Here is a 20954-nt window from a genome sequence, read left to right as displayed (position 1 = left end):
TGCCATTATTCTTGAATACTGTGCATCAACTCAGTACCCTAAGGCCCAGTCAAAGTTACCTCCCTTTTCATTATTTCCCGGTGTATGTTGTCTTCACTCTCGGGGTAAAAGGGCATGTGCTGACTTTGGTTTTTGTATTTCTGTTTCAAGGGTTTAGAACAATTCTTGGCACATGATAACTGCTCAATAAATGCTTTTTAATTCATTCATTTGTATCCTTAAAGCCTGGCACAGAACATAAGAACTGCTAAATAAATGATTATTGATTCGTTGATTCTGAGGCAGGACTTGAACCCAGGTTTTCCTGACTTCAAAGTCAGCTTTCAATTGTACAAAGTCCACCACTGGGACAGAGTCAGTCTCAAGGACCCTTATGTGTTAATCTTGCTCAACCTTTGGGTATAGTGCTCAGCCACCCTGCAGGAGAGGGCTCGATCCCCTTAGGACTAGTCCAATCTCTGGCAGATTAATCCAGTCTCCTATAGACTACTTACATCATCTAAGGATTCAGAGCACCTGAGGGTTAGTATCATCTCCTTAGTAGTAATCCCTTCTCCCAATGAAGGTGTAATAGGAGAAAGCTTTATTGTTCAGTCCTTTTCAGTGGTGTTTGACTCTTGATGACCCCATTTAGGATTTTCTCGGCAAAGATATCGGAGTAGTTCACCATTTTCTTCTTCATTTTTTTTTTACAGATGATGAAATTGAGGCAAACAGGGTTAAAATTACTTGCCCAGGGCCACATAGTTAGTGTCTGAGGTCAGATTTGAGCCCAGGAAGATGAGTCCTCCTGACTCCAGATCCAGCACTTTATCCACAGCACTACCTAGTTTTCTCTGAGGAAGAGCTTTTTTGTGTGGTTATGCCCAACATTCTGTGACCCTATTTTGGGGTTTTCCTGGCAAAGATACTGAAGTTGTTTGCCATTTCCCACTATGCCACCTAGCTGCCTAAGGACATATTAATCCCACCTCTTCATTGAAAGGTCTACCAGTCAGGATTGTTTTACCCTTGAGTAAATTGTTTTGTTGTTCAGTCTCTCAGTCAAGTCTGACTCTTCATGACCCCTGGACCAAAACATACCAAGCCCTTTTATCTTCCACTATCTCTTGAAGTCTGTTCCAGTTCATGTTCATTGTTTCCATGACACATCTATCCACTTCATCCTCTGCCATTCCCTTTTCCTTTGCCTTCAATCTTTTCCAACATCAGGGTCTTTTCTGATGAATCTCATCTCATCATATGGCCAAAGTATTTAAGATTCAGCTTTAGCATTTGACCTTCCAGGGAACAGCCTGAATTAACTTCTTTAAGTATTGACTGATTTGATCTCCTTGCTATCCAAGGGACTCTCAGAAGTCCTATCCATGACCACAATTTGAAAGCATCAATTCTACAGCACTCAGTTTTCCACATAGCCCAACTTTTACAGCCACACATTGCTACTAGAAACACCATAGCTTTGACTATGCAGACCTTTGTTCAGAAAGGCGATGTCTCTGTTTTTTAGTATGCTGTCCAGATTTGCCATTTTCTTTTAATTTCATAGCTGCTGCCATCTGCAGTGATCCTTGAGCCCAGGAATATAAAATCTGACACTTCTTCCATTTCTTCTCCCTCTGTTTGCCAGGAAGTAGGGACCAGTTGCCAAAATCTTGGTGTTTTTTATGTTAAACTTTAAACCTGCTTTTACATTCTCCTCTTTCACCCACATCAAGAGGCTTCTTTTCTGCCATCAGAGTGACATCACTTGCATATCTGAGATTTTTTACATTTCTCCCAACAATTTTAATTATAGCTTATGAATCATTAGGTCTGACATTTTACATGATACATATAAGTTAAATATGTAAGGTAACAATAGACAGTCTTGTCATACTCCTTTTCCAGTCCTAAACCAATCAGTTGTTTCATCTTCAGTTCTAACTATTGCCTCTTGGCTTGCATACAGATTCCTCAGGAGACAAGTAAGATGATCTCATCCCATTTCTTTGAAAGCTTGTCACATTTTGTTGTGATCCACATAGTGTAACCAAGGAAGCAGAAGTTAGATGTTTTGTTGGGTTTTCTTTTTTTTGTTCATTTGTTTTGCTTTTTTCCCCCAGAACTTCCTTGCTTTCTTCATAATCCAGTGAATTATGGACAATTTGGTCTCTAGTTCCTCTGCTTCTTCAAAGACCAGCCTACTCTTCTGGTAATTCTCAGTTCCTATATTGCTGAAGCCTAGGTTGCAGAATCTTAAGCATAATCTTGTGAGCATGTGAAATAAGCTCAATTGTTCAGTAATTTGAGCATTCCTTGGCATTGCCCTACTTTAGGATTGGGATACAAACTGAAAGTTTCCAATCCAGTGGCCATTGCTATGTTTTCCAAATTCACTGGCATATTGAGTACAGCACTTTAACAGCATTATTTTTAGGGTTTTAAATAGCTCAGCTGGAATTCCATCACTTTCACTAGTCCTGTTGTTAGAAATGCTTCCTAAGGCCCATGTGACCTCATTCTCCATGATCTCTGTCTGGAGATCAGTAACCACACCATCAGGGTTATTGGTAATGTTAAGATATTTCTTGTATAGTTCATTTATGTATTCTTGTCTTCTCAATCTCTTGCACTTCTAATTCCCTATCACTTTTGGTTTTATCATCCCATTTTTTTGCATGAAACTTCCCCATGATATCTTTAATTTCCTTTAAGAGATCTCTTGCCTTTCCTATTCTATTGTTTTCTTCTATATCTCTGCATTGCTCATTTATCTTCTTATCTCTCTTTGCTATTCTCTGAAATTCTGCATTCAATTAGATATGTCTTTGCCTTTCTCCTTTACCTTTTGCTTTTCCTCTTTCCTCAGCTATTTGTAAACTCTCAGCTAACAGCCATTTTGCACTTTTTTTCTCTTCTTTTTCTTTGGAATTTTTTTTTGCTTTGGTTTTGGATTTGATTTTGGTTTTTTGTTTGCTGCCTCCTATATAAATGTTCTAAACCTCTGTCTAATGAAAGTAGCTCAAAGTTGGAATTCTAGTAGCTGGCCCAGGGAGAGGACTGAACCAAGATTTCCTTTTAACACTATCAACTATACCACGCTGCCTTTCTCACTTAGGTAACAAAGAACAGTATACTGTCTTAAAACTCTTCAATAATCCCCAAATCAGCTATTTTTTTATATATGGTCTGCTCACGTTCCAGGGTGTAAGATGGATTCAATTACTTGCTGGTAGAGTGGGAATTTTATTGTGCACAGTTGTACAACTTTAACAAGGATGCACTGATACAGCCAGAAATAATTGTTTCGTTGGGTATCAGGAAATAGCCAAACAATAAACAGACATTCATATAATCACCCTTTATTGCAGCAAAATTACTAAGGAAAAAATCACTTTGAAAGTTACTGTAACATCCTATTGACAGAAATTGAAAGGAAAATAAAATTAACAGGAGAGACATCATGTTATAGGGAGAAGTAGTTTTGTTTTAGAATACTCTGAATTTAAGAGACATAGGTGAAAAACCTAATTCTGCTATTGACTCCCTGTGTGACCTCAATGGAATTATTTCACCACTTTGGGACTCAGACTGTAAAATGAGATGTTAGCCTTGAGATCACTAAGATTCCTTCTAGCTCTGAAGTTCTGTGATTCCAGGGATGAATTTCTTGCCTTTTTCCATTCTGTTTTTCATTCAGGATCACACGATAATATATTTAGAATTGAAAGAGACTTTGGAGGTTTTCCAATTCAGACCCCTTATTTTACAAATGAGAAAACTGAGCTGGATAGATCTGGAGTGACTTGCACAAGGTTGTACGAGTAATAAATGGAAGTCAGGGTTTGAACCATATCCTCGTAGTCCAATATGAAGACTTGAACCATGCTGCCATCATTAAATAAACATTTATTGAAAGTGGAGTAGGTAGAAAATTAATAGTGTTTCAGTTGCTTATACGCTATCTAAACTTAACTTGGTCAATGTGCCCTCTCAAAATACTTCAAGTTCCTCATTCATAATGTGGATCTAGCAAAGGCAGTATGGCATAGCCTATAGAGAGCTGATTTCAGAATCAATAAGCCTTAGATGCAAGTTGCCCTCTTGACATATATATATATTGTATGTGGGATCTTGGGCAAATCACTTGACCAAATCACAGGCCTAAAGAGCCCCTCCATCCAAAAAAAAAAAGAGAGGAATTAAAATAAGAAAAGAATCTATCTTTTTTTGACTCTATTAAAGTCAGTTGCACTGCAGTATAAATTTGTGACTTTTAGGGAACATTAATCACAGAATATTTGGAAATAGAAGCCTACAATGTGTACTTTGCCATTTACCAAACTGTTTCTAGAACTGAAGTTCTTTGATGCCCTGATATTGCTTCCCACTTACTCCCCAAATAACACATTAAAATCAGAATACTTAGTAGAGGACTCTTTAAAAATACACTTTCCAACATTTAGCATTTAATATTGTCCTACTTTTTTCATTCCTTGTGAAGTCATAGAAGTGAATTTTACTATATACATTTTCCAGATGAAAGAGAAAAAAAAAACAACTAACAATAGAATAGCTTTGGGCCTTCAACACATATTAAGCTAATGAATTTCTCCATTTTTTAAAGGAAAAAATAGGAAGAAAAGGAAGGGAGGCTAGGGAAACAGAAAGCTTTTCAAACCATATGCCTTGTTGAAGTTTGGAAAAGCCTGAGTAAATTTTCAGTCCCCTAATCCCATTTCCCCTCATCACCAAGAAATGTATCATTATTAGTTTTAAGTTGACATCATTTTTATTTCAAGAAAAATGACTTGCCTCCTTCCAAATCTAAAAAGTCTGTGTCATCAGCACACCTGTATGTGCACAATACACACTATACTGTCTGCCCAAGTATATTGATTGGATATGGTAACACAGGCTCAGAATCACAACATTAAGCCTGGCATTGAAATTATGCTCCAAAATGACAATGTGTATTACACGTTCTATTATATGCAGCCACAAACGCTTGAGAATTCATTCTTCGCAGGTGATGCTCACATCGTCTTGTAACAAAAGGCTATTGAATCACATAATGTTTTCCTCATTATTGCTGAACTCTAACTCAAGCTGGTGAAAAAAATCCATATTAGGAGCAGGTCTTTAAGAATCCCAGAGCAAAGGATAGTAACATAAAGTGTTTTGTAAAGCAAGCCATATGAAATGGGATACACATGAGAAAGATTCACATGCAACATGCCAAAGATTCGTAGATGCAACATTAAGCCCCTGAAATAAACCAAGGGGAAAAAAAGACCCAGAGCTCTCTGACAGCAGGAAGTACCTTGGTAAACATTATAAGCACCTCCAGAGCAACAAATTTTGAGAGTTAAGAAGCTTCTTGATCTCTCCACAACATCATAAAGATGATCCAAAGAGCTGCAAACCCTTCAGAATCAAATAAAGTTAAGCTTCAATGGTGCGGGAAAATAGTTGTGTCTTAATCTTCTAGATTAGAAATGAGTACAATGGAGGCAGAGACATGTTAAATGAATTGTTTAAGGCCACTCATTAAAAGCATCACTGCCCTTTTTGCAGTATTCTATCAGATGAAAACCAGTCTTTTCCCATGATTTTATTGCAGCCTGGGCACTTACTTGGTTGATAGAAACTTTCTCTTATCTGGATCAAATATAATTATTACCCTTTTTTCTCTTTTGGAGGGGCAACTTTATTTGTAAGAACTTTTGAAATGTCTGGAAATCATAACATCTTTCTTCAGAGAGTGGTATCTATCATCTACCAGAGGCAGGGAACCTGTGGCCTTGAGGCCACATATGGCCCTCTAGGTCCTCAACTGGAGCCCTTTGACTGAATCCAAACTTCACAGAACAAATCCCCTTAATGAAAGGATTTGTTCTGTGAAACTTGGACTCAGTCAAAAGGCCACACCCAAAAACCTAAAGGAGACATGTAGCCTCAGGGCCACGGGTTCCCCACCACTGGCCGACTGTAGGCTTTTGCCAATACCAAATAACATGTTTTCCAACTTACTTCATTTTGGTTTATTGAAAAACAAAATCAACTCAGTCAATTGTAAAAAAAAAGTTCAATGTTTCTTTTTGCTTTGATTTCTTAGTGATGTTTTCAGAAGTTAACAATTTTCCAATAAAACTGAAAATCTCTTCACTACTTTGATCCACTGGAGGGGATCACGGCTAGCAGAACTGCTATGCTTATGTCTGAGTGCATTTAATTATGCCCTTACTTAATCCAACTCTTAGAGGGTATATTTTATGATTTGAAAGGGCTATTGCATTGGGATTTCATATTGCATTGTGCTTACCATAAAAGGAGCTTAATTGTCACTCCATGCAGATGCATTCTAGGATAAACTGGAATCTACTGACAAAATTTCATGGACACATTAAAAAACAATTTTCCTTTAGGTAGTGAAATCATTTTCTAGGCTAACTGACTATAAAAATCACCATCAAAGTTCCTGAGAATTACTGGTCCTTTCAGACTTTGAAAGAGTTCCAATGAAGAAATGTGTAGTCCTTTTGATTTTGATTTTTAATAACATCCTGAAATGACTCTCTTAGAAGATTTTCCAGACTATAATTACCTTACCATGACTGCCATTGCTCTTATAGTTTTGTGGTTGAACAACTAGAAAAATGATTATATTTATGCATCCTAAAACAGGTTAGATATCAATATAAGGAAATTTTATTAATTTGGACTCACTAATTCAAATTTCAAAATCATTAATAAATAGGCTCTAGGCTGAAGTATGTGCCTTTGCACATAAGCATAGGACTGATTTTAGGGGCATGCCATAGAGTTTAGAGTAGGAAAGCCTTCATCATTTATTGAAGAAGAGAATTGATGAGTCAACAAGACAAAATTTTTTAAGAGTTTTGCTACAGAAAACAAGAAGCTAGGGAAATTCAGTTTTGTGCTTACAAGATGAGATGTACATAACTGCAAAAAGTTCAAAAAACAAGTCTGACAATCTCAATCAGAAAGTAGAGCAAGAAGAATATGTCCATGTCTTGTGGTGTTTGTATTCTTGTCATAGCCAAGTTTCTCCTATGTTCCAAATATAGGTTAGTCTCTTCTCACAAGAAAAGATGAAGGGCTTTGAGAAATAACTCTTTATGTTCAAAGTGATCTGGATAATCAAATATTTCTTAAAAAAAAAAAAACAGAAGTGAAAATTCAATGGGGGTAGGATAGGGTGAAGGATCTAAAGTAGCAGAGGGAAAAATTGACCATACCATGAGATCTACTTTCAGACTAGCTGCCACAATGATCAATGAGGAGAGAAATCATTGTGGAGAAGTGTTCCACCTTTCTCATCATCACAAGCAATATTTGCTGACCTATTGCTACCAGTGAGCAGACAAGTACAAGTGCCCTGAGAATGGCAGCAGCCCCCATATCACCTGTCTGCTTCCAGATCAGCCCTTACAATCATCTGCCAGGAAAGCAGCTCATGTGGAGAAGCAACTGGCAGTTCTCACCCTCACAGGGAAGTCAAGCCAGCCTACTGAAGTAGCATGGCACCCTGAGGGGGAGAGAGGAGGCAGTGTATATCAAACCATCACCACCTTGACCACCATCTCTCCTCAAACTCTAATGGAGACAGCTCTGGATCCCTGAACACAAGAGCCAGTGCCCGCAAGCATCTTCCTGGGAAGCAATCCATATGGAGATACAGCCTGGCAACTGCTTCTGTGAGTACTACAGCCACAGCTACTTTTACTAAGGACTCAGAAAAGAAAATTCTAGCCACTAAAGTCCTTGACACTGTAATATGGACACTGATATGATTTTATTAGTGGAAATTATGTTCAAGAAGAGCTATTACCATTTGCTTTGCTGCCACACTTGAGGGACCATAGGTCCTTTCCATGACTTATAGCTGAAATTTTCCATATATGTTGTCTCCTGTATGGAAATGTAAGTTCCTTAAGAGCAAGAGTTATCTACTTTTTCTCCCCAGCACTTGTGTCTCTTGATCAGCCTTCTTCAACCCACCCCCATAAAACTCCATACTCTAGGCCAGTGAAATGTTTACTTGGAATAGGCAAGAACTGGTATATTTCAATAAGTATTCTTGAAAAGGTAAAATCTGTGCATATTTCTAGCCACTTAAGCACATGTTATATTGACCTTTATGTATATTTGTGCATACATGTACACATATATATATATATATATATATAATATGCATATGCATAACATGTACTATATGTGCTATAAATAAATGTTATGAACAATTTTTTCATGGAAGCAGCTGGAGATGCAATAGAATGTAGTACTAGACCTGGAATGAAAAAGATCTGAGAATTTTACAGTCAAATTCATGTATATAACACTGATTGAAATGTTTATAATTATAAATAAAATGGAAAACTAAAAACTCATGGTCTAGCCACAACCTTGAAAAGAGAGGGCAGATGTATTTGGCATTTAATTATAAACATTCTCATACCAAATTCAAATCAATTTAACAAACATTTATTAAAAAGATCTGATCTTACTTCAAATCTGGCCTCAGACATCTGCTGTATGACCCTGGGCAAGTCACTTAACCTTTTTGCCTCAGTTTCCTTGATTTAAAACATGGATAATAATAGCACCTACCTTAAAGGGCTGTTGCTAGGATCTGATGATATAATATTTGTAAAAGCACATGCCTGGCACATAGCCGGTGTTATATAAATGTTTATTTCTTTCCCCCATTTAAAATGATACTTTATACTGTGTAGTTCATTTAACAACACATTGTCTCAAAATAGATACAAAGATTAGCTATTTTTAAAGGGCGTTGGACACATCTCTCAATGCTGTAGAACTTTCATCCAAGCAATGGTACAAATGTACATTCTGGCCTTCATGCAAAATGTTAATCACTACTCCTTGGCAAGAAGTTTCTTTTCATGGACCCCCAAGTGTCATAGAGTCTGGTGAAACAGTGAATCAATCCCTCTTCCACCTTCAAAATCATATCTACACCACTGGAGATTGGTCAAAATGTGATGGAAGGCACAGGATTTAGTAGCAGAATCTAGAGTGTAGAGGAGTTGCTCTGAGCTTCTAGAACAAGTCCAAGTAATATACAGTGTAGGGGCAGACCAGCAGGGCTAAAGCAGACACAAGGGGAAGTCTAAATATAAGCTAAGTTGGACGAATCATGAGACAGAGAGGAAAGAAAAGAATGATTTGAGAAAAACAGGGGAGAAAAATACAGATCTCAAAGTCCTCGGTCAAAACTAAAGGGTAGTTGAATGGGAGTATAGAAAACTAGGTTGGTGTTAAGATTAACTACGCTATGTCTTGCTATGTAATCTCTCTTTTAAGTTAGGCCATCTTGGCAGCCACAACCCATATAATCTAACATCTTAAAGAAGCACAGAATGAGGTCCAGATATGCAATGGTGGTAGTATTTAAACTTTTTTATACATCCACTGCCTGATTTAAACTTTTTTCCAAATGTTACAATATTTCAACAGAGGAACTTTGCCTAAAGTTTATAGCATGCAAATGCACTAGGTAAAAAAAAAAAGTCCTGAGAAGCATAAAATACTATTTACATCTTAGAATTTTACAGTCAAATTCATAGGTATAATACTGATTGAAATGTTTATAATTGTAAATAAAATGGAAAACTCACGGCCTAGCCACAACCTTGAAAAGAGAAGATAGATGCATTTGGCATTTAATTACAAATATTCTCATACCAAATTTAAATCAATTTAACAAACATTTATTAAGTACTGATTATGTGTCTAGGGTGGCCCTAAGATTAGAAAGATAAAAATTAATAATTCTTGCTCTCAAGGAACTTATATTTTAACAGTTTACTTCAGTTCCTTCCACACTGATCTTAAAGAAAAGAATTAAGGATCATGATGCAACCTAACACTTGTTAAAGCTACTTTAATTAGAGAAGGTACTATATGAATGGGGCAAATAGATGGTACAGTGGATAGAGTAATGGACCTGGAGTTAGGCAGACTTATCTTCCTGAGCTCAAATCTGTCCTTAGATACTTACTAGCAGCATGACCTTAAGTAAGTCATTTAACCCTGTTTGCCTCAGTTTCCTCATCTGTAAAATGAGCTGGAGAAGGAAATGGCAAACCACTCCAGTATCTTTGCCAAGAAAACTTCAAGTAGTGTCACAAAGAGTCAGACATGATTGAAATGACTCAACAACAAATACCACTATTTGAATCAATCAACTAACCAAAGACAGAAAACAGGGCAGCTAGTTGGCGCAGTGGATAGAGCACCAGCCCTGAAGTCAGGAGGACCTAAGTTCAAATTTGGCCTCAGACCAAACACTTGACACTTACTAGCTGTGTGACCCTGAGCAAGTCACTTAACCCCAACTGCCTAACCAAAAAAAAAAAAATAGAAAACAAAAAAGAATATATTCAATATATTTGTCTCTTTTTATATTCACAACTCTATCAGAGAGCCAGAACAAGTATCATTCCATTTTATTCATAAAGCAAAAGAGACACCAAAAGTTTTAGCAAATTGTTTAATATTATATAGCTAGGTATTGACAAAGCTGAGCCTAACAAAATCCTATCTCCTGGATCCAAGCCCAGTACTCCTTACCTCCAAGGTCTCTTCTACATCTAAAATCTATGAACATTCCCCTGTCATCCTTCCTCTTAAGTCTGCTAGTTCTAAAATCTTCTATCCTGATGCACAATGATCAAAATGACCATTAGCATGGCACCATTCCATTTTATGGAATAATACATGCAGGAAGGCTGAACAACTTCAATATATTACATAGGCCTGCAATGTGAGTCAAGCTTAGGGTGATTGAGAGATGTTAAAAAGAGATCACAAAACAAATAGAAATATAAAACACAAAGCTGTTTCTGTTTACATGAGGGATTGGTTCTTTAAGCAGTACCACAGTTTCAGAAAAAACATTTTGAAGCAATCACTTACTAATTGGAAAATTAATTAGCATCTGTCATTTTCACTCAGAGTAGTTTTAAGTTTCAATGTGATTAAATTTAGTTAACTGCCTGGAAAAAATGAAAAAGACTGTGTAAATTCAACAAAATTGTTAACATGAATTCTTCTACAAGATTGTCTTCCTGGTCTTGAATTACCTTAATGCAAAAAAATTCATCAACTAGCTATTGCCCATCAATAATCTTCAAATTAGTCAATAGTTCCATTCTTTATATTTAGACTCTTATACAGTTTTGTAATTTAGGTGGTAGTTTCTGTCTTCATCAGGAATGTTAGCAAACTGAAGCAATACTTACAGTGTCTGGCAAAGTGATAAACTGTGATTGTATTCACTCTTTCCCCCTAAAGCTAACTTGATTATTTAAGCACTTTTTTGCTAAACTAAAAGTCTGTGGAAGAGGACTAGTTAGCTAAATAAAACACTAGATTAGGAACAGAAGTGTTAATTTAGGCAAACTCTACAAACTTGATAATCATTACAGATTATTCTTGAGGTTGGAAGCAATTCAAGAGGTCATCCAGATCAGTGAGGTCAAACTCAAATAGAAATGGGGGCCATTAATTCATACAAAAGGATCCCTGAAGGCCCATATTGATTTAGTTTTTTAAAAGTAATATTATCTATGTTCTATTGTATTTTTATTCATTTTGCTAAATATTTCCATGTTACATTTTAACCTGATTAACTCAGGTCACTTGTATCTTGTCCTGTGCTGGTGTGTTGGTTTCTGATTTGGATTATTCCTTTGCCTTCGGGTATACTGCTAGTATCCTACAATAAATTATTAATTATTCCCCCAATCTGAGATGAAAAAATAAAAGTAAAATAAATAGATCAGACTGAAGGATAAACATTTGTCATCATCTTCATTACCTTTTATGTATTAAGAAAAAAGGGCAGAGATGATGAGATGAAGTTGAAAAAATCCACTGACTTACAGAAGGGTTCATGTATTAAAAACCAGAGCATTTTCTATTAGGTTGACAAAATGATATTGAATACATAAGTACCTTTTGAAGTAAGATAACTTTCTGATTGATTCAACATAATGGGTTTAAATCAGAAAGTTTATTTTTCAAGATTAGCCTGACTTTTATGGTATACTCATTTCAAGTTTAAAGTAAGAACTATCCTAAATAATGAAATGTTAAGTCTACTTAAGTTTGTCATCATTTTTTTATCCTCGCTTCCTAGGAAGTTTTGTTTTTTTTTTAATATGTCCTTTCTAATTCTTTCCTCTCTCATAGGTAAGAACACTAGAGGAAAGAAGACAATAGCATAGGAAAGATCCAAAGTTTGCATAGATAACTGCAATCATTAGTTACTCTTAAGCTTATAAAATAACATTGAAATGTTGTCTTGACTCTAGTGGCAAAGTCTTCTATTTTATTTTTACATTGCAGTTCAAGATCCTGGTTTTCAATATGTTTGTGAAAAGAATGGTAATTGAGCAGGTTAAATAGAATCAGTTTCAGAAAGAGAAAATATGGAGAGTATCCAAGTCATATGAGCAGCAAGATGGAGGAGAAGATATTTTCTCTGATCCCCACAGTCTCTCATACTTCTTCAAAATAGAAATTGTGCACCAAAGATAAAGCAAATTAAACTGTGTCCATGGTCTAGTATACCCAGAATCCAAATGAAGGGTTTAAAAAAAAAAACAACAAGCTGACACTTACTGACCCTGAGATCACTCCCTTACCTCCAACACTACTAGCAGTAAAGCTGCAATAGCAGACCTAAGGATATGATGAAAGTTTACAATAAAACTGATTCCTATAGATTACCACTCCCTTTCTCTTGCCAGTGCTATGGAGATCCCCACTCCAGGCTGTGGAAGATTACTTGGGCTATAGCAGTTAATTTAGTCATATCCTTTCAGGAGCAAAATCTACCAGAAGTTGCAATCTTGCAGCACCCGCACTACAAAGCTCTAAACACCAATTCCAGGCCAGAGAAGTGAGGAAAGTTGGAATCAGACAGGTCACCAAGACAAAACAACATGTTTGTGAGGGGAGTCTGCAGCACTCCATCAGATTGGAGCCAGAGAAAAGTCACTGGGGCAGAGACCTAGGCTGGTGGATTATGAATTGCTGAGCATGAAGGAGGCTGAAAGACTGAGTGAGATCTAGACCCAAAAGAAGTCAAAATCAGAGGGGAAGAATTCAGAAAGTGAGTTATAGGGAAAATAGGTGGGAGGGGAAAATCTAAATAAGACCTGAATGATCAAATATTTCAAGAATGATAAGCAACACCACTTTTATTTTTCAAATAAAATGTAACTAGGGCAAATCTCCGCCCGCCCCCCAAATCTTGTAATTAGGTAATTGATTTTTTCTAATGTAAGACAAGATTTCATATTTAGGTTTAGTCCATTATTCTATCCTATACCATCATTTTTTTAATCTTAAGTCTATTATATATTATAGTATATATCCCTCCAGCTTTTATTCATTTGACAAATATACAAAAAAAGAAGCAATTTAGCACAGTGAAAAGGAAGACCTGGTTTCACATTTAAGCTTCAACATCTACTAGTTGTGTGGACATAGGCTATTACTTGACTTTTCTGAGCCTTGGTTTTCTTATCTGTAAAATGGGAATAAGAATACTTGCCCTCATATGCACACATGAGGAAAGTGATTCGTAAACCTTATGTTGCTATGTGAGTGCATTATTATTACTCTTCCAATCATTACTTAAAAATATAGACTGTGAAAGGATATGGACAGTCGTTCCACATGATACCAGGAACCTTTGTCAAAGTTGACATTGGTATATAAATCAGACCTCTTGCTATGGTTGCAACAAGTACTTATTTCAGTATTGACTACCTGAATGAACCAAATATGATTTTCATCTTTAGAGCCATAGTATTTCCAAATAAACAGGGACTATGTCCTCAGAATGTGAAAAAAAAAATAGCTAGCATTCATATAGTGCCAGGGGCTGTGCTAAGTACTTTATAAATGCTATCATATTTAATCTTCACAACAACACTGAGAGGTAGGTGTTATAATTATCCCCATTGTTATTGATGGTGAAACTGAGGCAAACAGAGGTCAAGTGACTTGCTCAGGATCACATAGCTAAGTATCTGAAGCTAGATTTGAACTCAAGATGAGTTATTCTGACCTCAGGCCTAATGCTCTATCTATTTACTACCTCAAAAACTTTGAATACAAATAAATAAATCAACAGGAAAAATAGTAACAACAGAAAGAAATATTGCCTCCAGGTTTAATAAATAAGTTCAAGCATCTATGAACAAATATTATAAAACAAAGGAAAATGATCTAACACTTGATGAGAGGACATTCTGGAATTTGAAGAGAACATGGAACCACAATACACTGTTCCTGAGTAGTTTGAAAGAGAAATGAGAATTATGAGAACAGAATTTATGTCCTACCCAGCAAAAATAATAGGCAGATGAGAAATATTGAAATTTTCAATAACAAGTGTCACCAAAGCAGCAAAAGAGAGAACAGCGTATTGAGAATGCAAATACACAGAAATAAAAATGAGCAGAAAGACAAAACATTTAAATTAAATGTGCTTACTTTGGAAGCAACACATAGTGATCTTGAAGACTGGATGTGTAGAGACAATTTAAGGTTCATACTTCTTTCAGAGGAACATGAAATGACAGAAACTCCTAAAAAACTTAACACCATAATAAATGAAATAATAGAAGAGAGACCAGAACTTTGTAACATACAACACAAAATTCCAACTCAAAGAATTCACAGATCACCTCTAGAAAATAACCCAAGGCTGCAAATTCCAAAACATATACTGGTTAAATTTGACAATTCAATTCAGAAACAAGCTCTGGAAGCAATCAGAAGAAACACCTACAAATAATAATAACTAATAATAATAACAGTTTTATATGGTGCTTATTATGTACTAGGCACTATACTAAATGCTTCTCACTAAATGATCCTCACTACAACATTATGAGGTAGGTGCAATTAATGCCCCCATTTTATAGATGAAGAGGCTGAGGCAAAGAGAGGTGAAGTGAGTTGTCAAGTGTCGAATAGCTAATAAGTGTCTGAGGCTGGCTTTGAACTCAGGTCTTCCTGACCCCGGGCCCAGTGTTCTATCCACTGCACCATCTAACTGCCCCATAATGTAAAGGAAAAGAAATTCAAATGGTTGAAGACTATTCTGCACCCACTAGAAAATACAGGAAGGAGTGGAATGATGTCTGTTCCACAGAGTAACAGAGCTCAGGATGCAGCCCAGATTGACCTAGCCTGCAAATATGAACTTAAACATATGTGGGAAAAAAATATGCTCAATAATAAAGAAGAATGTGAAACATTTTTGAAAGAAAACAAAACTGAAGCAATTATATTGCTTCTCGGATACCCAAAAGAAAAGAAATGTAGGAGGAGTGAATAAGTTCAGAAAGCAAGGACAGTAAAAGCAACAGAGTGATAGCAGAGAAAGTAAGAAACTTCATGCTAAATGTACGTGAGAAGATAGAAATCTGATAGAGGTAATAATGAAGAGAGTCAGACTGGGAGCATTATGGATAGAAACTGGTGACACCCTGCCTACATTTGACTACATGTAAGATACATAAAAGGGGCGAAGTAGAGTAGGGGGATAGAAAGGAAGGTGTAATGTGCCAGGGTCAAATCAAAGGCTACAAATGATAGGGAATGACGTCTATGGTCTCAGAAAAAGAAGATCCTATAGGGAAGTGGGTGAAAAGGAGGTGGGGAAGGATTAAAAAGGAGAGAGGGAAATAGGCCTTACTTTAGTAGTGGGAAGGGTTCCCACTAATGAATTCCTACGAGCGAAGAGAGATGGTTGGTGAAGGGAGATGAGTACCTTATACTGGATGAGGCAGGGGGGATTTGGTCATTAAAAAGTCTACTTACTAATGCACTGTTGGTGGAGTTGTGAACTGATCCAACCATTCTAGAGACCAATTTGGAACTATGTCCAAAGGGCTACAAAATTGTACATGCCTTTTGACCAAACAACACCACTACTAGGTCTGTATCCCAAAGAGATTATTTTAAAAATGGAGGGGGAGACAAAAATGTACTAAAATATTTATTGCAGCTCTTTTTGTGGGGGCAAAGATTTGGAAATTGAGGGGATGCCCGTCAATTGGGGAATGGCTGAACAAGTTATGGTATATGATTACGATGGAATACTATTGTGCTATAAGATATGACAAATGGTTCTTTCAGAAAAACCTAGAAAGACACTAACTGATTCAAAATTAAGAACGTTGTACACAGCAACAGCAATATTGCACAATAATCAGTTATAAATGACTTAGCTATTTTCAGCAATACAAAGATCCGGAACAATTCTGAAGGACTGATGGAGTCTGAATACTGATTGAAGTATACTATTTTTATGTTTTTCATGTGTGTTTTTTTTTGGTTTGTGTTTTTTTCCGCAACATGACTAATATGGAAATATGTTTTACATGACTACACATATATAGCCTCTATCAAATGACTTGACTTCTCAATGATGGGGGCGAGGGAGAAAATTTGGAACTCAACAATTTTAAAAATGAATATTTAAAAATTGTTTTTATATGTAATTTAAAAAATATAAATTTAGGGGGAAAATTTTTTTAAAAAAGAAGAAAAGTCTACTTGCCCTGTATTGGAAGAGAGGTAATTGGAACCCCTGGGGGCAATTGGCACCTGGAAGAGTGGGAAAGCATGGACACAGGGAGAAGATTTTGAGGCAAATGTGGAATAAAAGGTAACAAGAGTAGGGTCTAGATCAGTGGTAGGGTAATAATAAGGATGTGGTAGGGTAAAAGCCCTACCATGGGGCAGTCCTCTCTGATACCTGCAATAATTGTAATTGTTCTGGGATTGTGGCACAATGGAAAAGGGGCATCCATGGGGCATACCCTACAAGGCAGTGGCAAAAAGCATGTAAAGGGGAGAAACTAGAATGGATACCTTGGAAGCCTTGATTGAAAAAAGAATATAGAAAAAAGAAAGAGATAATTATAGGGATTATGAATCAGAAAATGAGGGTCTAGAGTAGACAGAAATAAAGACAGAGAGGAAGAGAAATTCTTTCTGGAAAGGAGAGCAAAAAATAAAATTTTAAAAAACAATTAATAGACAGAACTAGTTGAAGAGGAAGACAGAAGTGGAGGATCTACTTGACAAACTGAGAGGAAAATAAAAACAGGGGAAGATTGTGGATATAGATAACCACATTAAAAAGCAGGAGAAAGAAAATATAAAGGACAGCTTGGTTATTTGTGGAAAGGAAAGGTGTATAAGTAAAATTCTAGAGACTGAGTATTAGAAAAGAATAGTATCTAAATTCAGACCTTCAGAGCTGATCTATGCTATGAGTATGTGAATCCAGAATTGCAGGTGCATGAGGCCTGCAAAGGCCAGGCAAAGACAAATATCCCTTGCCTATGTATTGGGCTAGAAAAGTTGTCCAGTTGCTAGTTCCAATTTCCCTTCTAGTACTATTGTCTAGAAATAGTAGTAACAGAACAAACCCATCCTGGTTAGGTTGAATTTGACTCTACAAACATAAAAACAAAGTTCAGGCTAATCATTGCCACAAATATTATATACTGTTATCATACAGTTCAGAACATCATGATATTAAGCAAAATGACGCTTAAACAAAAAGTCATTTGAGGTTTAAAAATTACTACGTTGAACCTTCAGGGAACTAAAAAAAACTGCAAGAAATCACATAGTTTCAAAGATCTGGGCAGAAGTGGGTTGAAACACATAAACTATCCCATCCTGCTACTTCTGTTCTTTGACTTCAATTTTTCTTTCTTCCCCCAGATCCACTTCTGTCAAGTTAATTTAAACTAGAGTCCATCCATAAGCTTCTCAGTTTCCCCAACTTGGATATTTGTTGGTGTGGCAGAGAGGAATTAGAATGCTGGCAAATTGACTGCAGGGAATCAGAATAGGCTTTTACAAGTGATTGTTAAGCAGCAAGGTAAGTGGCTGTTTTATTTGGCAGATGTGGACTTGGAAGCCATTCCAAGCCTTGGAAGCAGTCAGAATGGTGGCACTATATCAAGAATGAGAAAACAAATAAAAAGCCCAGAAAAGAGGGGAAGGTATGGCCCACGGTTCCTCCTGCAGTTCTGGGTCTTTCTGTGTTCTATACTTACGCTTATGTACATTCCCACTGGTGAATGATTGGATTTTGGAGATTTTTACTGAGGCACAAATAGAGTTCACCTCATCACTGACAGTTCTATAAGAATACATTGACTCATTAAGATTCAGTAACTATTGGTGTCTGATAAGCATGGAGCAGATTGAGGCTAAGGTACATTATTAGCAAAGCAGTTTAAGAAAGGCAGCAATTATTTCTAACATGCCTGGCTTAAGCAAATGCAAAATAATGAGCATGACAATGAAATCTATGCTCAGTCTACTTAAATAATATAAACACAACACCAACAAATCTTTGTGATGGAATTACAAAACTTGGACACCGTAAGGGACCTCAGCAACCATCTGATTTGACCCATACATAAAAGAAATCTTTATTCTAACATACTTGACAAATGGTTATCCAGCTTCTGCTTGAAGACATCCAAGTAGGGGCAACTAAAAACCACCTGTAGTAGCCTAATTTTTGGATATCTTTGATCATTAGAGAGTTGGGGTTTTTTTCCCGTGACATTCAGCCTGAATTTGCTTCTTTACAATTTCCACTTATTGCTCCAGGTTCTTTCTGTGACCAAAAAAAAAAAAGTCTAATCAGTCCTCCATGGGAAGGCCCTTCAAAAACTTGAAGACAGCAGCCATGTTCCCATTTAGTTTTCTAGTCATAAGGACAAACATGCCCAGTTCTTTTTTTTCTTTTTTTAAAAATTAATTTCTTTACTTATTTTTTCTTTTCAACATTCACTTTTCTAAGATTTTTGAGTTCTGAATTTTCCTCCTCCCCAAGACGGTATGCAATCTGATATAGGCTATACATGTACATTCCTATTAAACATACTTCCACATTAGCCATGTTGTAAAAGAAGAATCATATCAAAAGGGAAAAACCATGAGAAAGAAAAATTAAAAAGAGAGAAAATAGTATTCTTCGATCTGCATTCAGACTCCATAGTTCTTTCTCTGGATGTGGATAGCTTTTTCCATCATGAGTCTTTTGGAATTGTCTTAGATCATTGCATTGCTGAAAAGAGCTAAGTCTATCACAGTTGGTCATCACACAATTTTCTCCTGGTTCTGCTCAATTCAATCAGCATCAGTTCACATAAGTCTTTCCAGGTTTTTCTGAAGTCAGTCTGTTCATCATTTTTTATGGCACAATAGTATTCCATTACATTCATATACCACATCTTGTTCAGTCATTCCCCAATTGATGAGCATACTTTCAAATTTCCAATTCTTTGCCACCACAAAAAGAGGTGCTCTAAATATTTTTGTACATTTGGGTCCTTTTCCCTTTTTATGATCTTTTTGGGATACAAACCTAGTAGTAGTATTACTGGATCAAAGGGTATGCACAGTTTTATAGCCCTTTGGGCATAGTTACCAACTCATGAACAGTTTTGTCAACCAGTCTACAAATAGCATGGAAACCATCTTGTTTTCCCTTCTTCTAGACACTCTCCAGCTAATCAATATCTTCTTGCAACATAGAGCCCAGAATTGAACAAAATACTAAAACAAGTTACAATAAAGGTGCTGTATAATGAGATTCTCACTTCCCTATTCCTGGAAAATATACTTTCCTTAATTACAACCCAAGATCCCACTAGACTTCTGGCTGCCCCATCACTAACTGCTAATTTATATTGAGCCTACAGTCTACTAATCCCCTCCAGAACTTTTCCCCAAACAACTATCTGTCCATATCTCCATCTTATACTTCTAAAGTATATTTGTTGTACCTATGTGCATAATTTTCCATGTCAATATTCAATTTCTCATTAATAGAATGAGACCAATGTTCTACCCATTTAAGATCCTCTTATATCTTGTCATCCACTTTTGTCAAAGCAGTCAATACATATGAAACTTACAAGTAGAGGTATTTAGGAGTTAGGAAGAAAGAAAACATTGTCTAACAACTTTATATTAAGCTCATATGTACTAGACTTCCATAAAGTCCACTCCAGTGCCCCATAATGGTGTGAATGTGACTTTGAGTTCTCAAATGCTACACCAGAGAAGTATAAGCTCTGGCATTCTTTAGCTTTGAATACAGTTCCAGCAATAAGCCAAGTTTGTTTTCTGGGACTAACCTAGCTAAGTGTAAAAAGTGCCATAGAGGAGGATGACTCCTTGGTGATTAATAATTTAGCCACATTGACTTCATACAAAATAGTACTTTATTATAACAGGCACCATTCTTGTTCTGAGGTAATGGGGACAGAATCATGGAAAAAGAGAGCAAAGAGCTCTATGAATGCCACCATTTTTAGAACATTTATGTATTTTAATATCATTGTTAGTACTGGAAGCATGAAATTCTTGCCCAGTGTCCAACAAATAAACTTACTACTAGAGAGACTGAATTGTTTCATTTTGACATTTTCGTTATAAACAAAACCAGAAAGAAGTTAAAACTAAATGGACAGATAGAACAAAGATTCCCCTTGAAGAGATAAATAAATGACACAGCAGAGCTGGGTTTTTTTAAAATCTGCTCAAAGGCAACAAGAAATATCATTTTATGCGACATTTGGTTATCTCATATTGCAGTATGAATAATATTTATTAAAAGACCACTGCAAAAATTACAGCAGCTTGCGCATCAACATCTATTATATTGGTTGAAGAGAAAAAGAAAGCCTATGAAGAACTCAATCGTATCCTGTAAATTAAATAATGTGTCAGTTTGTGTGTGAATTTGTATGTATATACATATATATATGTGGAATGTATACATGTAATATAAACATATATGCAGGGGTAGCTAGGTGGCTCAGTGGATGGAGCATTGGGCTTGAAATAATAAAAAC

Source organism: Phascolarctos cinereus, unplaced genomic scaffold (assembly GCF_003287225.1).
Source record: "Phascolarctos cinereus isolate Bilbo 61053 unplaced genomic scaffold, phaCin_HiC Scaffold_9;HRSCAF=440, whole genome shotgun sequence".
NCBI classification, from domain to species: Eukaryota; Metazoa; Chordata; class Mammalia; order Diprotodontia; family Phascolarctidae; genus Phascolarctos; species Phascolarctos cinereus.
The sequence above is the reverse complement of the archived record's forward strand: the minus strand, read 5'-3'. Positions refer to the sequence as shown.